The following is a 17,356-nucleotide window of genomic DNA, read 5'->3' as shown; positions in this document are numbered from 1 at the left end:
ATTAGTTCCACTTACTTTTTCAGCCTTTTGTAGTTACATCAACATTTTGAGATGTGTCAGTGTCAATAAGTTAAACATGAGTTTTTCATGAAATGGTAAAATGTGTTGCATCTGATATGTATTTAATGTTCTCATGTAAATTAAATATATGCATTTACATTTTATTTGGGAAAATAAAATGTATGTATGTATGCTTACCAGTCATGTATAAAGTACTAGAGACCCGGCCTTAAGTAAAAGTTCTGTATCAAAAAAGTACTACTACTTTCTACTGCTCTGGCTTAAGTGATAATATGGGTTTGGAATAATTCCTAAAAAAATTAAAATGGGAATAAGTTAAAATGCAGCCAATAAAAATGTACCAGAGTAAAAGTATTAAACTCATGGAAAATATGTAGTGAAGTAAAAGTGTTAGTAGGATAAAAATAATACTTCAGTAGATACAGATACAGCATTTAAGTACTTAAGTACAGTAGTAAAATAGTTCTACTTCCTTGCTATACTTTACTTCATCTCAGATACTTACTGCATTCTACCTTTAATTTGAGCCCCCTTGTCATGTCTTTGCCCTGTTTCCCTGTGTTTCCCGCCTGTGCTCCTGTTTCTGTGAGTTTGTTTACCTGTCATTCTTGTGTTTCTGTGTGTGTTCCCCCCCGTGACCCGTGCTCCTCTGAGTTCTTCCCCAGTACTTTTCCATTTACTTGTCTCATTTGTAACTCCACCCCCCTCGTTACCTGTTTCCCCAGGTGTCTCCCGTTTTTCCTTCTTGTGTATTAATACCCCTGTGTTTCCGCGTTTCTTTCATCGGTCTTTATTGTTTATTATTGTTACTGTCTCGTTTTATCTTTTACTTCCGCTTACTTCCCATGTTTATTTCTTGTTTTGAGTTTAGTTTTGTTTCTCCGTCTTTTCTTTGTTTAATAAATTATATTCATCTTACCTGCATTTGTGTCTGCCTCTGTGTCCTCCCTGCCTGCACCGTGCTGACACCCCTGGACATTTTTACATCCAAAATAATTATTAAGCTCATAAAACGTAAAACAGTGAATGCCACAGTAAATGCCCCTTCAAACATCTTGACTATATTGTAAGCCTTTGTATTCTCTTGCTTGATGAGTGACATGCCAGAACATGCATGCACAGGTTGAGCAGTGATTCATATTCTGTGCACTTTGAGTTTAATCAGTCATTTATACAGTTCCATTAAAATATTATTATATTATATTAAGGTAATTATGCAAGTTATACAAGTTATAGACAGTTAAAGTTGGAAAAGCATAAAAAGCAAAAAGATGCCACTGATGTAAATTTTATTCTCTTGGATCATGTAATTATCTGAGCCAGAAGATGGCACTCTTTCCTTAGTTACTGTTTAAGGTTTAATAAATGATCTCTCCAGAAGCCACACTCAGAAAAAAAGTGTTTATCAGGAGAAAGGCTGTAAAGATTACATTTTCACCAGAATTCACTTGAAAAAGTTTCTAAATAATTAGTATTAATAATTATGTATTTTTTTATAGAAAATATTAAACCGTCTGAACTTTCATCATAATTAAAATATTTATAATATTTATCACAGAGCAAAACTGATTGTATATAAATATGTAGGTATAGATATGCAGATATGTAGATCTGTAGGTCTGAATATACACATACATATTTTTAACAGCACTAAGAATTGTTGCATTGGGATCTAGTCAGTCTCAAAGAGTCATTAATGCCCATTATGTGAAATGTAACTGTGTATTTTGGCAATTTGTGAGGGAAACAAAAAATGCTTACACAACAAAAACGCACAGTTACACATCTTCATTCCTTCCATATATCCACAATATAAAATCTAAAAAGAACAAACTAAATCAAACACAGCAGTTGTGCACTCATTTATAAAGAAGTGACTACTTTAGTAGTGACTACTTAATAGTGACTACTTTATTAATGCAAATTCTTCACAAGATTTAAAGAAAATGTGGGCATGAACTGCTGTATCGTTTTCTTGATTTAATATATATATATATTTTATCTACAGACCCTCCCTGGCTCTGTAATCAAATAAGATTAGATACTCCTTCATTATATATTACAGCACCACAGGACAGAAACAATCTATACAAATTATATATATAAGAAAATATAAATACAATAAAGTATAAAAATCTAGCTAGTGCTGGATTTGAAAGCAGAGATCACTACATACAAATGTGTCTATATTTACTATATTCCCTACACTCTAAAAAACAGAGGTACGATATGAGTACTTTTTTGTACTCGAAGGTACACTCTTTATAATTGTACCCTCAAAGGTACAATATTGGTCTTTACAGGGTCAGATTTGTTCCCTCTGAAGTACAAAGTCATTTCTAACAGCAATAAGTACAAATTTGTACCATTTATCCAGCCAAAGGGTACATTCAGTATTCTGCATCACTGTACTAATGAACAATATATATTTAAATTGCACATTTTTTATTTGAAAGCCAGACAATTTTGTATCATCAAGTTTTTGAGCCATATTCAGTTGATGATAATGTTTATAATCTTTATGATCTTTACTGCCACAAAAACCATGGGTACAAAAAAGGACTTTCACTGAAAGGTACTTTTTTGTGCCTCAAAATAAGGTACAGCCCCAGCGACAAGCTTTGTACTCTTTTAAGTACAAATCTGTACTTATATTTCTTAGAGTGTAGTAGTGACCAGATGTAGGTATATATTTTTTGTAAAACTAAAGTACTATTTAATTATTAAGTGGCCCATATATTAGCAGCTTCTTATGTTCATTTTTGTAAAACTGTTCCCTTTTTTTCACTCCCTCACTAGAAAACGTGTCTACATAGCACTGGTGGAACACATACACGCACACCAGTCCAAACTAATGAGCCCAAAATGAAATTAAATGTCATGAAGGACAGAACATCTGGCTTAATCTGCATCATATTTGTGTCCACAACATCTGCCAGGAGTTATCGGCGACAGATTTAACTGACAGAACAGATTACTGAATAAATCTATATGAGCACAGCTCTGGGTGAAAGAGTGGAGAGCCACAGAAGTTGAAATGTATTATAATAACAAGTAGACCTGCTGACAACTTTCCAAAAGCAATGAAAAACATCACGGTAACTGAGAAACCCGACGGCCTATAAAACCTTATGCTTGCACGAGCATAATTCTGTTCAATGTTAAGGAAATCTCCTTTATGATCTATAATTTGACCATAATTATGTTTTCAAGATGTGATAAGGCAGAGGAAAGAACATGAAAACTGCTCGGCGATGTTTTAGTGCATGAAAACCAACCATCAAATTACAAGCTGACTTTGTAGAATAATGGATCCAAGCTAAACGTTTCCAAATGTGTGGTGTCTAAGCAGCCGTTTTTCGGTGTTTTGAAAACAGTGGGCAGATCGATCTGATACGTCCAGTTCTGAGACAGAGTTACAGTAAAACCAGCCTGTGAGGGAGAGTGTAACAGAAGCTCTGTTTAATCATCAGCAATGTCTCTGGCAAGTCTGCGTAACAGAGAGAGAACAGAGAGGAGAAAGAAGAAGGAAAAGAGTAAGATGCAAGGCAAGGCCAGTTTATTTTGTATTTTTTTTTTTTTAGCAATTTTCATACACTGTAAAACAGTTGTTCTTGCAGGTCACAGCCCCTAAGAGCATCCTGACATAGTTCATGGAGCATTGTGATGCTGATTAAGGGCATTTTTATTTTAAAATGTGTAAAGAACCAGATACAGACAATATTTAGAGTTCTTTTCACTCAAATTCAGTTAAACTAACTTAAAAGCTTTATAATAATGCTTTATAATACAGCCCGTGTTTTAGAGGGTAAGCACTGTGTACTTATTATTATTATTTTTTAATATAATTTTATTTCTAATTTTTCCTATTTTCTCCCCAGTTTACACAGCCAATTACCCAACCCACTCATTAGGACTCCCCCTATCGCTAGTAATGCCCCAACACACCAGGAGGGTGAAGACTAACACATGCTTCCTCCGATACATGTGAAGTCAGCCACCGCTTCTTTTCGAGCTGCTGCTGATGCAGCATTACCGAGCAGCCAGCTCGCTTGGAGGACAGCGCTGCGGCTTGGCTCCGGTACACGCCCTGTGCTGCAGACATTACTCTCTGATGCCGGCAGCTTGATGGCGAAGCTGCATGAGCGGGGGTTCGAACCTGCGATCTCCTGCTCATAATGGCAGCGCCTTAGACCGCAGGACCACTCGGCGCCCCAACACTGTGTACTTATAAAGTAAGAACGGTAAAACACTGTACATTACATAATACAGCCCCCCTCACTGTTGCTTCTGATGTACTTATAGAGTAAGAACAGTAAAAATCAGGTGAGGTGTGAGTTTATTAGCCATTAATATAAAACCTTGTGGTTTCTGTGTACCAATGAATATATATATTTTTTAATCTCAGCATTCCTGATTGTGTTATTAAAGATATATATAAATATTATTGTATTTTAGTCTTGACATTACAAACTATATGTTTTTTCATAAAACATAAAAGCATAACTCAAATTCTAATCGTATAAGAATAAAATTATTAGAGTTATAATTCCCTGGAGTGTGACTGGAATGAATCCTTCATAACTGCCATGAACAAAGGGCAAAATAATTATATATTATTTTATATAAAAATTGCACCACAAGTTTAGGGAAATTGCAGGTTCTTCTGTGCTTTATTTGTACCTACTTGTAAGTATGAGTAGGACCCCATAAGTATTTTGTATTTACTGATTCATAGAGAACAGTTACACAATAAGTGTTGGGAAAGTACAAGGTAAGTTTCAGAAAGTAACCTAGTTGTTACTCTCTTGTTCCTGGTTGTATTTTATTTATACGTACAGTTAAAGTGCCTGTTTGGCGCGGTCAGTATTTTAAATGTACTGGTTCATCCAGAGAAGTTACACTGTAAGTAACAACCGTAAGAAAAGTCCTTAACCAAGTTTTTTTTTTTTTTTTTGCTAAATATTTTTACAGTGTACACAGTGGCAATTCAAAGTTGTTTACACACACAGGGCAAAAACACATCAATTAGAGAAGAAGACTGTAAAACACGATGAGCTAAAAGAAAATTAAAAAACACAGACAGGAAGAAGAGATGAAGAATAAAGAAGGGAAAAGGAAGATGGAAGAGGTAGATCAGAAAATCTCAGAGCTCTCTTGATCAACAGGAAGCAGGATATGACTGGCTTCTCTCTAGGTGAAAGACACCAGCTGGAAGATGCATGTGTGTGTGTGTATATGTGTGTGTTAGAATGAGAGAGAGAGAGTGGCTAAATGCACATTTATGCCTTTGTAGGCAGTTATTGCAGACATTCAATACAGATCTCCTTAGAAAACAGCCACGCCAAACACTATGCCACCTGTTCTGTAAGAAAGAGAGTCTGAGGGCCAAACTATTTGTTTCCAACTCTCTGTGATGCAGAACCTCATTCGCAGATGTCTGCAGATCACCCAGTCACCAAGCTATCTGACATAGCCATGTTACTATCTTTCAGCAGTCAGAAATGTCACTTTTTAGGTAAACAATCACTTTAACAATAGTCCAATTACATTTACATACAATTAAAACTGTACTGCAAGAAACCTGTGACTTTTGCACAAAAATATTAAGTACATATTTTACAGCACATTGCAACTCCTATCCATTGGTGGTGCTGTTTTGCAAAATACACACAATTGTACTTGAAGAAGAATTGAAAAAACAGTGTCACTACTGTTACTTTTCACCCTGCTTTTCTTAATCATTGAGTTTCTAATGGAGGAAAATTCCTATTAAAGCACTAAAAAGTTTGCATTTTGCTATGTTTCTGGTTACTGTTCTTTCTATGTTGAGGTTAAGTTTAAAATTAGGTTAAATGTATATGGTAAAGTTTGGTTTATGGTTGAGGTGTAGGTTAAGTTTATGTTTAGATTTAAATGTAGTAGGTTAAATTTAGTTTAAGGTTGAGGTGTATGTTAAGTTTTAAGTTTAAGGTTGAGGTGTAGGTTACATTTATGTTTAAGTTAAGGTTTTGTAGGCTAAGTTTTAGTTTAAAGTTGATGTGTAGGATAGGTTTAGGTTTAAGGTTGAGGTGTAGGTTAAATTTGGTTTATGCTGATGTGCAGGATACGTTTTAGATTTAGGTTGAGATGTAGGTTAAGTTTAGGTTTAGGTTGAGGTGTAGGTTGTTTTTCTGTCTAGGCTAACATGAAAGATACATTTAGGTGTAGGTTAAATTTATGTTGTTAGATTGAGGCATGGGTTAGGTTAAGGTTTTGGTTGAAGTGTAAGTTAAGAGTTAGTTTAAGGTTAAGTTAAGGTTGAGGTGTAGGTTAAATATTAGTTGAAGGATTAGGTATAGGTTACATTTGAGGTTGAGGTTAAGTTTAGGTTGTGGTTGATGTGTAGGTTAAGTTTATGTTAAAGTTGAGTTGGGATTTAGTTTAGGTTGAGATATATGTAAAGTTTAGGTTGAGGGGGATGTTAAACATTAGTTTAAGACAAGAAGTGTAGGTAATAGTTGGTTTGAGATTGACATTAATGTTTAGTTTGAGTTAAGGTTTAGGAGTAGCTTAACTTAAGGTATAGGTTGATGTATAGGTTAAGTTTGGGTTTAGCTTGAGGTGTAGTTTTAAGTTTTGTTTTAGGTTGAGATGTTTGTTAGGTTCAATGTTAGGCAGATGTGTAGTTCACATTGAGGTTAAGGTGTAGGTTATATTTAGGTTATAATAATACCTACTCTGGATGCTTTTTATCTGTTTAATCTTTGCTTCTATGGGTTGCATCAATATTTTTTGCATATGCACATAATTATCTTTAGTTACAAATCCTGATTTTTTTTTTTTAGCATATGTACAATTTCCATTTGAGACCATGCTGGTTAAAGAGGGATACGTGGAAAGCATATACCATATAACAAACCTCTCCAAGCAACAGCTGAGAGTGACAACCATTTATTTTCCATTGTGAGCTGACAGCCTGTGTTCGGTATTGAGCTATGTTTTGGCAGCATTGCTAAATTGTCTGGGCGGGAACACAAGAGAAAACAGACTTGGAAAAAAAAATTCTCTATTACAGGTTTGCATACAGTTGCAGGTAACGAAACAATCTGTCAAAGCCTCATCCTTCTGTGTTCACCAAAAATATGCTAAATTAAAGTGGAATACAAGTCACTGACAGAAAGAAACCAGTCAACATAATTCTCTCTCTCTTTCTCTCTCTCTCTCTCTCTCTTTCGCTTATACCCTTCTCCACCTCTTATCTGAAAATCAGGTCTGAAGGCTCCAGCTGATGGGTCTGTGGCTCACTGTTAAACCAAGAGGTCAGCAGCAGCCCAGTGGATAAGACAGCTGAGTAAAGCCCCTTATTGCTTTTGCAGAAAGACCTTCACCTGACCTCCACCAGCATTTCCAAAAACACTCACGATAGAAGATAGATAACAGGCCTGGTCCATCTGTGTCATCATTATACAGCTCCTGATAACACATTACCACTTTATTTTAATTACATACACAAACAATAAACCAAGAATGAAAATCTAATGTTCTGAAGTTCACACTCATAAACTTTTTTTAAACTCTGTGTAAAGAAAGTTATAGCCTGTGCAGTTAGAATACCAACATAAGAGACTGGTGATGTCTTCAAGTCCAATTCAGATGTTTAGAAATATATACTTGTAAGTACCATTTTATTTCTATTTATTTTTTTTGGTAGGAAACAGCAAAAATACCTTGGGAATATTTAGTTGTTTTATTTTTACTTCTGTTTTTCTGTCTCTAGTAACTGCAAAAAAAAAAACCCCAACAGAACAAAAATACTGCTGTCATTATCCAGTAGGCGTGTAAAAAATATCACAAAATATCAAAGTATTGCGATATTCTGTTTTGCACTACTGTATTAATTTTAATAAACACAATATTGATTTTTTTAAGAAATGTGAAGATGGTATCAAACAATTATTCATTTTGTGTTGTGTTTAAACCCCAAACCACTAGATGGCAGTGTTTTATTCTGCCTACAAATCTCACTGTTGTTAATGCATACAAAAAATAAACCTTTCTTTTATTCAGATTTTATAAATATGTAAGTGTGTTTTTTTAGACTATATGAGCTTTCCTAAAAAAAAACTAAAAAATTAAACAATTGCAACACATTTCCTTACTTGTCATACCACAATATATGTTATATATTGGATTGCAACTCCTGTAACATGATATGTATTGAGACAAAGTTCTTGCCAATACACAGCCCTGTTGTCTAGTAGAAGTGTCAGTGGCATGTATGTATCTAATTTTGGATCTTTGGATTAGAACAAATCATTAAATTAAATGCAGATGTTGTTAAACAAGCACTTTTTATTGAGATGCCTCCAACCAAAGGCGTGTCAATAAAACACAAATATGATATATTCAACATGACTTGAAGGCAGCACTGAGACCAGAGTGTGACAACAGTCCTCTCCTTCTGGCAGCCATCTTGGCTCCTGTATTTGAAAGATTTGGCTCCTCCCCCAATAACACCATTGCAGACTCAAATTAGACAGCTGGATTCCACCTAATGAGGCCTGTGAGAAGGTATCCCTGTTGAGGGAGAGCCAGGGACAGAGAGACAAACACACAAATCATAAGAAATACTTGCCCATAGCACTACTGTCATTGTTGTAGAGAGATGAGAGGAAAGATGTAAATGCAGGTCAAGTTTATTAGAAAAATGAAGAGAGCATTAAACTAAAAGCAAACAGGTACAAAGTACAAAACAAGACAAACCAAAATAAGACTAGAAAAAACAGGAACAAACTGAACACAACCATGAACCAGCTTAACACAAAGAAGAACAGACAAAGAAACACTGAAACAAATGGGCTATGGCCCAATCCCATTTCACCTCTTGGCCCTAACACTTACCCTTCTTTTTGAGTGTAACCCTTCCCCTTGGAAAAGAGTTATAATATATTACTTAATTTTTCCATTCTGCTGCATAGGCTGTTGCACCACTGAAGGTGAAACGGGAAAGTTAGTTAGCTAGCTAGCCAGCTACTGGGACGAACAACTAGCAATCTTTTTATGCTTGTTAAGAAGAATTCGGCCATAAAACATTGAAACTACACAATAAACTATAATAATATTGTGCTATTCATCACTTTTAACCACCATCTTACCAGTGATTCTCATACCCCTCGGTTTGAAGTGTGCATCTAAAAAAAATGTCTGTATGAAAGTCTAACAAGCCATATCCCTTCCCCCTACCCCTCCAGCCTAACAAGAATCAGGACATCTCTACACCTTGGCGTGTACGCACAAAAAGCAGAGGGGTAGGGGTAAGTGGTAGGGCCAAGGGGTGAAATGGGATTAGGCCTATTTATATACATATACTGGGACAGACAAGGAAAACCTGGGGAGGATAACGAGAGGGCTGGGCGGAGACAAGACAGCACCAATACAGAGCCATGTGCTTTAAGAGCACACGGGAGGGAAAACAAACGGCCTATAGAGGAAACAGAAACTGAAAGACTGGCAAGAAAACTCAGAAGACATTAACAGAAAGGACCAATAAAAGAGAACACAAATTAAAAATGGGCTAAGGTGTGAAAAATACTTCTTATTATGAATTTCTCTAGTCTTGGTCATACATTTTTCAAGTCGCATGAACCAAAAGACCATGCCAGACACTGACACATAAAAAGCACCAGTCCAGAGTACACCACCACCACCACCACCACCACCACCACCAGGCATTACAATATATTTTGTTTAATTTGCCCTATTTAAACTGGTTAGTTCTTCAGAACTCATTATGTAACTTAACCCCTTAAAATGCTACAGGTGCAGGTGATACAAAACCCTTTTTTTCTGCAGTAAAATAAGTTATTTACATTCTGTCATTTTGAGGGCTTTGAAATCTCCTACAGGACACTTGGGGAAGCTGCCTGTTTTCTCTCTACTCCACTTAATAATTTCCAGATCAGTAACAGGAATCAACCCAAATTCTGCACGTTTGAAAATAGACGTAAAACTAGACAAACATAACATAATGGTTTGCAGGAAATTAACTGTTTGATTTGAATTTAGGAAGATATTGATTTACAATGAAGTTCAGGAAAGAGCCAATTTTATGATTGTATTCAATATATTTTGACATATAATTGTACAATTACAATTATGGTTCTCAGTAATGTCCCTTATCAAACATGAACGCTTTTTATGTAATGCTTGAATATAATTTTTATTTGGAAAATATAATTGTATACTACACATAGTAAGTACATCTTCTGACAAAAAAAAGTTGCTGAAAATCAACACACATATCTGATTTCACCTCAGAAACTGCTGTGCTCTGGTGTTCAGCTGACGAGCCATGTGCGCAGTATGACATCTCCATGGGACAGTCTACTTCTGTTTGGCCTTGATCTAAGCTCAAGTGACCAATGCTGACCACTCTTCATCCCATTTGAAGATTAGGGGCTATAAACCCAGGTGAATATGTGAAACTCACTCCGTATGAGTAGCAAATTCAGCTGTGACTGAAGAAGATTCACTTTGCCCCTGGTGTGTTAAGAAGCTTTCTGAGGGAAGATGAAATTCAGCTGACCTTAAGCAACATTAAAATGACATTCAAACAGATTTTAGTCATCTAAAGCAGAGTGGAGTGAGATGATAAGGACAGACATGACATGTTTATCCAGACATATTTAAGTATTAATGGAATACACAAAAATCTTTTAAATAAATCAGTAAAAATATGAAGAAACAAATGTTTTTTTCCTATAAGTGTTGTTATGAATCTAAAGTTTTGTAAAAAAAAAGAAAAAAAGAAAAAAGGTGCCTGAAGCCCCTTTTCCCAAACTAACATCCTATAAAAATGATCTACCTTGCTTAGATGTTTACAACGAGTTTTTGATTGAATTTGATTGAACTCATTTGTTCAAATTCCTGTTCAAAATTACTTTTTAAATGATTTCATGATTACAGACAAATTTCCAGTGTTTGAATAAATATACATAAGTTTTGCATCATCTCATCTTTCTCATCTTGAGATTATGATAAAATAAACTCTTTTTAAGTTATATGTACAGTATGAAGCGTATCTGAAGATGCTCTAAGACATCCATACAGAGTGTCCATATCCAAGCATAAAGAAACACAATCAACACAATCATTCCATTTCTCTAAAATAATGTTCAATGTTTAATAATGTAATTTTCTTTTTTTTAAGTTGGTTAATTTTATGGATGGGACACACTTTCTGACTTTTGCTGCTGTAATTTTGTTGGTGGATAAATGTGATCTATACCATTGTTTTTTTGTGTTGTTTGGGTTGTGTATTACCTCTGCTGTGTTCTGATACTCGCCATTGAGAGTATCTCTTGAGAGGGGTATCTGGTTACTGGTGTTAAAAGACTTTACTCTGTTTCCTTCACAAGACTTGTCAATGTAGGCAAAAGGGGTAACAATTTAGGGCAGATTAAACATGTTTTTTTAGGGCAGATTGAACATGAAGGTTTACCTTGTAATTTCCCAAATTTTATAGTGTGTATAAAAACACTGTAGACGTTACAGGAAGCAACTGATTTCATTTATTGCTACCAACTATTACATTTCATACGTCATTTTCAAACAACTCCTAAACTCTCAAAGTCTCTCAAACAAACTGATGGGACATTTCCACATTGCAATCTACATAAAAATGCAGAGGTAGGCATATATCAGCCAACATTATGTCAGCGTCTTTCCCTGAGCTAAAGCTAGCTATCATTTTAAAGCAGTGCAGGGCCTCCTGAACAGAAGACAGGCCTCCTTGCTCAGCATTCATGTGAACCCAATTGCTGCATTAACCAGAGCAGTGAAAACAGCTCAACAGGGCAATTAGGGCAGATGGAGAATGGAGATTGTGTTTAAACACTAGGCTGTAAATTCACTGAGGGTTACCAGGAATTTTCTCCCAAACAACTCAGACACATTCACACATACAAATACTTAAGCAGGACAAATACACAGGGAGTGTTATCCACTCTAGTGAAAAAAAAGTAGATTAAAGTATTCTAAGCATTATTATGCTATAGTGCACTAAAGTGTTCTTGTAGCCACATTATTAATCAGTATATTTAAAGAGTGTTAAAATGAAATCACTTTGTTGGTACTTATAATACTTTAATTGTAAAAGAAGTACTTACTTAAATTGTGCTAAGTGTACTTAACTGTAATAAAATGGAACTATTTTAAATATACTTAAGTAACATTTAGACATACTACTTCATGTATGTAACCCCATATTTTAAATGTTTGCAGTAAAATTATAATATATTTAATGAGTATTACAACTGTATCACTATTATACACCAGGTTTCACGTATATTAGAAATGTACTAAGAATTGATGTTAAATATATGTGATCTATTTACATTAGAGTACAAATATGCTTCTTGTTCCTGTCTTCCGTAAGAAGCACAGTTCTAGGATACTTTGTTGGGTATGAAAATATATTTTAATATTCTATACTACAATTTTTAGTGCATTACAAATTGACTAATTTTATAAATGTTGTAATATAATTTGCTTTCCAAAAGGTTACATGATACATTGTACTTTAAGTGAACTACTGTAACAATTGTTTTTAATACACTTTGCTAAAAATGTACAAAAGTATACTTGGAAATAAGTATTTTAGAAAGATATTGAATTACAATTACAAATACATTAAACTAGAAGTGCACTTCATGGTAGTCTATTTATTTAAAACACTATATTGCACTTTTTAAAAAGCATGATCAAACAATTGATGAAAACATAATATTAATGTATTTTTAAGATATTTTTAATCAGTACATAAATCTGTTAGTATATTTACAGCATACTTAGACATTTCTTAATATGTTTTAAGTACAATTAAGTATTTTTATTTTTACCAGGGCATGATAAATGCCTACATTATTGCACTTTATCCATTATGCCAAAATATGTCTTATTTTTTTAATGTGTTATACACAACAGATTGTCAGAAACATGCAAAGTTTAAGCACACACAAAAAAGAGGCATTTCAAACATGGAGGAAAAGCTATCTGAATTTCAAATCTTAGATTTAGAAGAAGAATTACATTTTTAATGTGGGAATCACATTTTGGTTTGTCTAAACCACATAACTAAATTTTGTAATACAATGGCCTGGTATCCTCTTCTAAGGCCATTATACTGTCACCTAGTGGTGGCAGAAGAGTTTAACATGTTACAGTTTTGATTTTGTTTATAATTCAAATGAACAGTTCGGATCTTAGGAGGTTAAACATCTTAAAATATGATTGTCTCATCCAAGAATGTTCATATTCAGATTCATAAACTTCACATACACACCCACATGTGGTAAACCAAGAGATTCATTCTTGGTTGTTAAGAACAACATCTTTATCCTAATCAGCACGCTGGCTTGAAAAAAGTCCAGAAAATGACTAACATTCTCTATGATATAAGTCATAGTAGTGCACAATGTAGAGGGGCTCCTCAAGGTTGACCTTGGGATTAAAAACCAATGACTAACTAACAGCTACTCCTGCATTCTAGTACACTTTATCTACTTTAGTCCCACCAAAGTCCTGCAAAGTCCTCTTGTCTGGGAAGCTGATGGACTAAGACAGATATGGCCTTGAGGAGAGTCATTCCATCTGTTCATTCTTAGTACATCTGAACCCTGAACCCAACAGGCAACTCAACTCTGGCAGGAAAGGACACTGACAGTATTACCTTGTGGCACACAGCCATGGACAAGATGGTAACTTGCTCTTACAGCCTATACAACATTGATGCCAACCAGTCATGCATTGCATAATATAAAGATGTATACTTAAGAAAAAGTAGACAAGGGGGAATGGCTACATCAACATTTAAGGAAATATCCATCAACATTTACTTACAACAGACTGCTATCTTGTCCAATGTAAAAAGTAAATCCAGAACACAAGAAAAGTTGATGTCAGATACTGTGGGTCTTCAGTTTCTCTATCAGTTTCTCTGATTTTGCTTTTTATAGGAATATGTTTGAGTAAAATGAACATTTTCGTTTTATTCTATTCTATTCAAACTATGCACAACATGTCTCCCAAATTCAAAATAAAAATATTGTCATTTAGAGCATTTATTTGCAGAAAATGAGAATTGGCTAAAATAACAAAAAAAGATGCAGAGCTTTCAGACCTTAAATAATGCAAAGAAAACAAGTTCATATTCATAAAGTTTTAAAAGTTCAGAAATAAATGTTTGGTGGAATAACCCTGGTTTTTCATCACAGTTTTCATGCATCTCGGCATGTTCTCCTCCACCATTCTTACACACTGCTTTTGGATAACTTTATGCCGTTACTCCTGGAGCAAAAAATTTAAAGCAGTTCAGTTTGGTTTGATGGCTTGTAATCAACCATCTTTTTTCTCTTGATTATATTCCAGAGGTTTTTAATTTGGTAAAATCAAAGAAACTCGTCATTTTTAAATGGTCTCTCATTTTTTTCCAGAGCTGTATTTAGTTAGATTACAGTAAGTTACAGTAATTAAAAACATTAAAGTTGGGTTAGCTAAATACTGTAACTAAATAAAAAGGTTTTCATTGCTACACTAACAAAGTTTATGTTAACAGTACTTTTCAGGCATACAGGACATGCAAATATGTTTGCCTTGCTTGGTGCTCTGTCCAACTCTGTCCACACTTTTAATGACTTTCTCACCCTATCACTTACCCTTTGAGCACTGACCTTCTCAGATCCTCATACGCAACTTCTCAAAACCCCCAAATAACACCCCGATGTACCTGCAATGTGATTTCATACAAATTTGCTCCTCTCAAGCGAGGTCAGCTCTGGGGTCCAGAGAAATAAATTGCTTTTGAAAGCCGCTCTAACAGATGGTGGTCATATTGCTTATCGGCTCAGAGGCAAGTGTTTTGGCCGCTGCTCTTCTTCATATCGCAGTGTCGACACTCCTGCTGATTGAAGGCAGGTGTAACGGCTGATTTACAGTCCCAGTACCCAGCATTAACCCCACAGATCTGCGCTGAAATAGTTATTACTGATGACACCGAATGTAATTGCTAATTATACGCCTCACCAACCACATTTTCTCCTTCTCCGCCTCCCCCTTTTCTCCACCCCCCCCCAAACCCAATCTTGAGAGTTATTCATTTTCCCACTTTTCAGTGGAGCTTGTGCTCAGACTCTGAGGCTCATGTCATTTGGAAAGAGTGTGACAGTAATTCAGCAAGTCAATTACAATTGAGAATGTACTACTTGGTATGTTAAACATGCACTTACTTGGTACGGGTAAATTTAATTTTCAATGTGAGTTAGTGGCGGAATAATTTACGAAGTGTACAGTATGCTTGGCAAGTGTTGAGGACATTTTTCTCTGTTGAACTAGAGATGACTTTGTCATGCTTCATGTTTTCATCATTAAAATTGATTCGACTTCTGCATCACACCTTGTCTGTGGGAGACATTCAGGCAAAACAAGTTTGTAAGTAACTAATCAGAGCTCAGCGAATTCAGTGGAAGTAGGAAGTGGAAGGCTTTGGCACTATTTTTGCACAGCTTGGCTTTGTGTCCCCTTTTGTAGTTTTGGGAGGGCAATGACTTCATATTTTATGATGTAATGTTGGGCTGTCAAAATGCATTTATTGAAAACTGGCATTATACAAATCTGCACTTCACGCTGCAGACTTTGCTTACATAATTTAATAGAAAGCTGGAGGCAAAGCGAGGTAGAGTAAGGTAGAGGTCCAAAGCGAACTACTTTTTAGCCTGAGGAAAAACGAGACAAAATGCATTCAAGTCTTGTGTCTAAAAAACCTTTGAGGTAACTTCAATTTAACTTAAATTATTACGTTTTTATATCAATAGAGGGATATCCAGTTTTTAACAATGTTGTCGCATGTGGCATTTTTAAAAATTATTTATCCATAATGCACAGTACTAAATCAGATGCCAATAGTGCCTACTGCTACAGATTTCAGTGCCTAAAGCTATAATATTGGATACTTTGGCACATTTGGAGGAACCCATCTCAAGATTGTTAACTTTTTCAACACCTACTCTCTACACCCATCTCAATCTTTGGTTTGTCCATTTTGATGACATACTGCCACAGTTTTTTAGCTGTTATTAGATTTTTGGCATTATCAAACACATTATCACTCAAATTGCTTGCAAAACACAACAGATTATTTAATTATTTATTATAACTTCACTCGAGAATAAAGTAGACATCTTAAACAATGCTTTATGTACTATAGCTTATCCTGCCGTCACACTGAATAAACAAAGAACCACAGCTATTGTTTCACAGGCTTGTGCTTTCACACCTTTACTAGAAGGGCTGGGTAATTACACACTCTCAGTGAGGGTGCTAATGAGCTTAATGAGCAAAATCTCACAACTTAACACCTACCCCACCCTAAAGCAACTCCAGCCAAATGCTTGATTTAATTGTCATCAAGTCAATTTGCACAAAGATAACAAAGGGAAATCACCCAAAGCAAAAATTGTATGGGTGATTGCTTTGTATGAACATCTTAAAAAGAAGGTTTTAAGTTTAAAAGTATGCATTTAATTGTCAATCTATTTTCAATTCATTTAGCTATTCACAATGACAAAAAATTTGATTAGGGTGACTGTAACACACTCAGGTCTCTCTCTTGCTTCACAAACTCTATTGACTACATTTCCCACAATCCACCTTCCCCTCAACCTTCTGTCATGTGCGCACAGCCAGCCAATCACGGACATATTGTGCGTTCCCACTCACCTGAATTCTAGATTACACACACCTGTTAGTTATTTATTCTGTGTATGAATAACTGCCTGTTTGCTGCACTCCTTTTGCGAAGTATTGCCAACTTTATGGCAGCATTAATATTATATGGACACCATTTCTTAAGCATAGCTTGGCCACTTTTTAGGGTTTGTTATTTTTGACCCTGTGTGGCCTATGATTATTTTTATGGTCTTTGCTCTGCACAAGTACGTTTTTTTGTCACTTAAACTTTGTTACTGGATGCATTGTTTGCTTGTCATTGACATCTGAGCTCATTCTGATTAAACCTGTGAATCTCTTATTTTGTGTTTGTATTCCTAGCGCGTATTTAGCCACTAAAAGTAGCAAACCTTTGCATTTCTCTGCATGTACAGGAATATATGCATGCTGTAAATAAATGTATATAATAGACAGAAGTTGGCAAACATTTACACTATATTAATGTATTTTTTTTACTTTTTCAGTTCATATGGAGACATGCATCAATACATTATTTAAATGTTTGCAAGTCTTCAAAATCCTGCCATGCATTAGTAAATAGTTTAAATTCCAGGAAAGCAATAACTGTGAA

Source organism: Astyanax mexicanus, chromosome 12, assembly GCF_023375975.1.
Source record: "Astyanax mexicanus isolate ESR-SI-001 chromosome 12, AstMex3_surface, whole genome shotgun sequence".
Lineage (NCBI taxonomy): Eukaryota > Metazoa > Chordata > Actinopteri > Characiformes > Acestrorhamphidae > Astyanax > Astyanax mexicanus.
Note: the sequence above shows the minus strand (reverse complement) of the source record.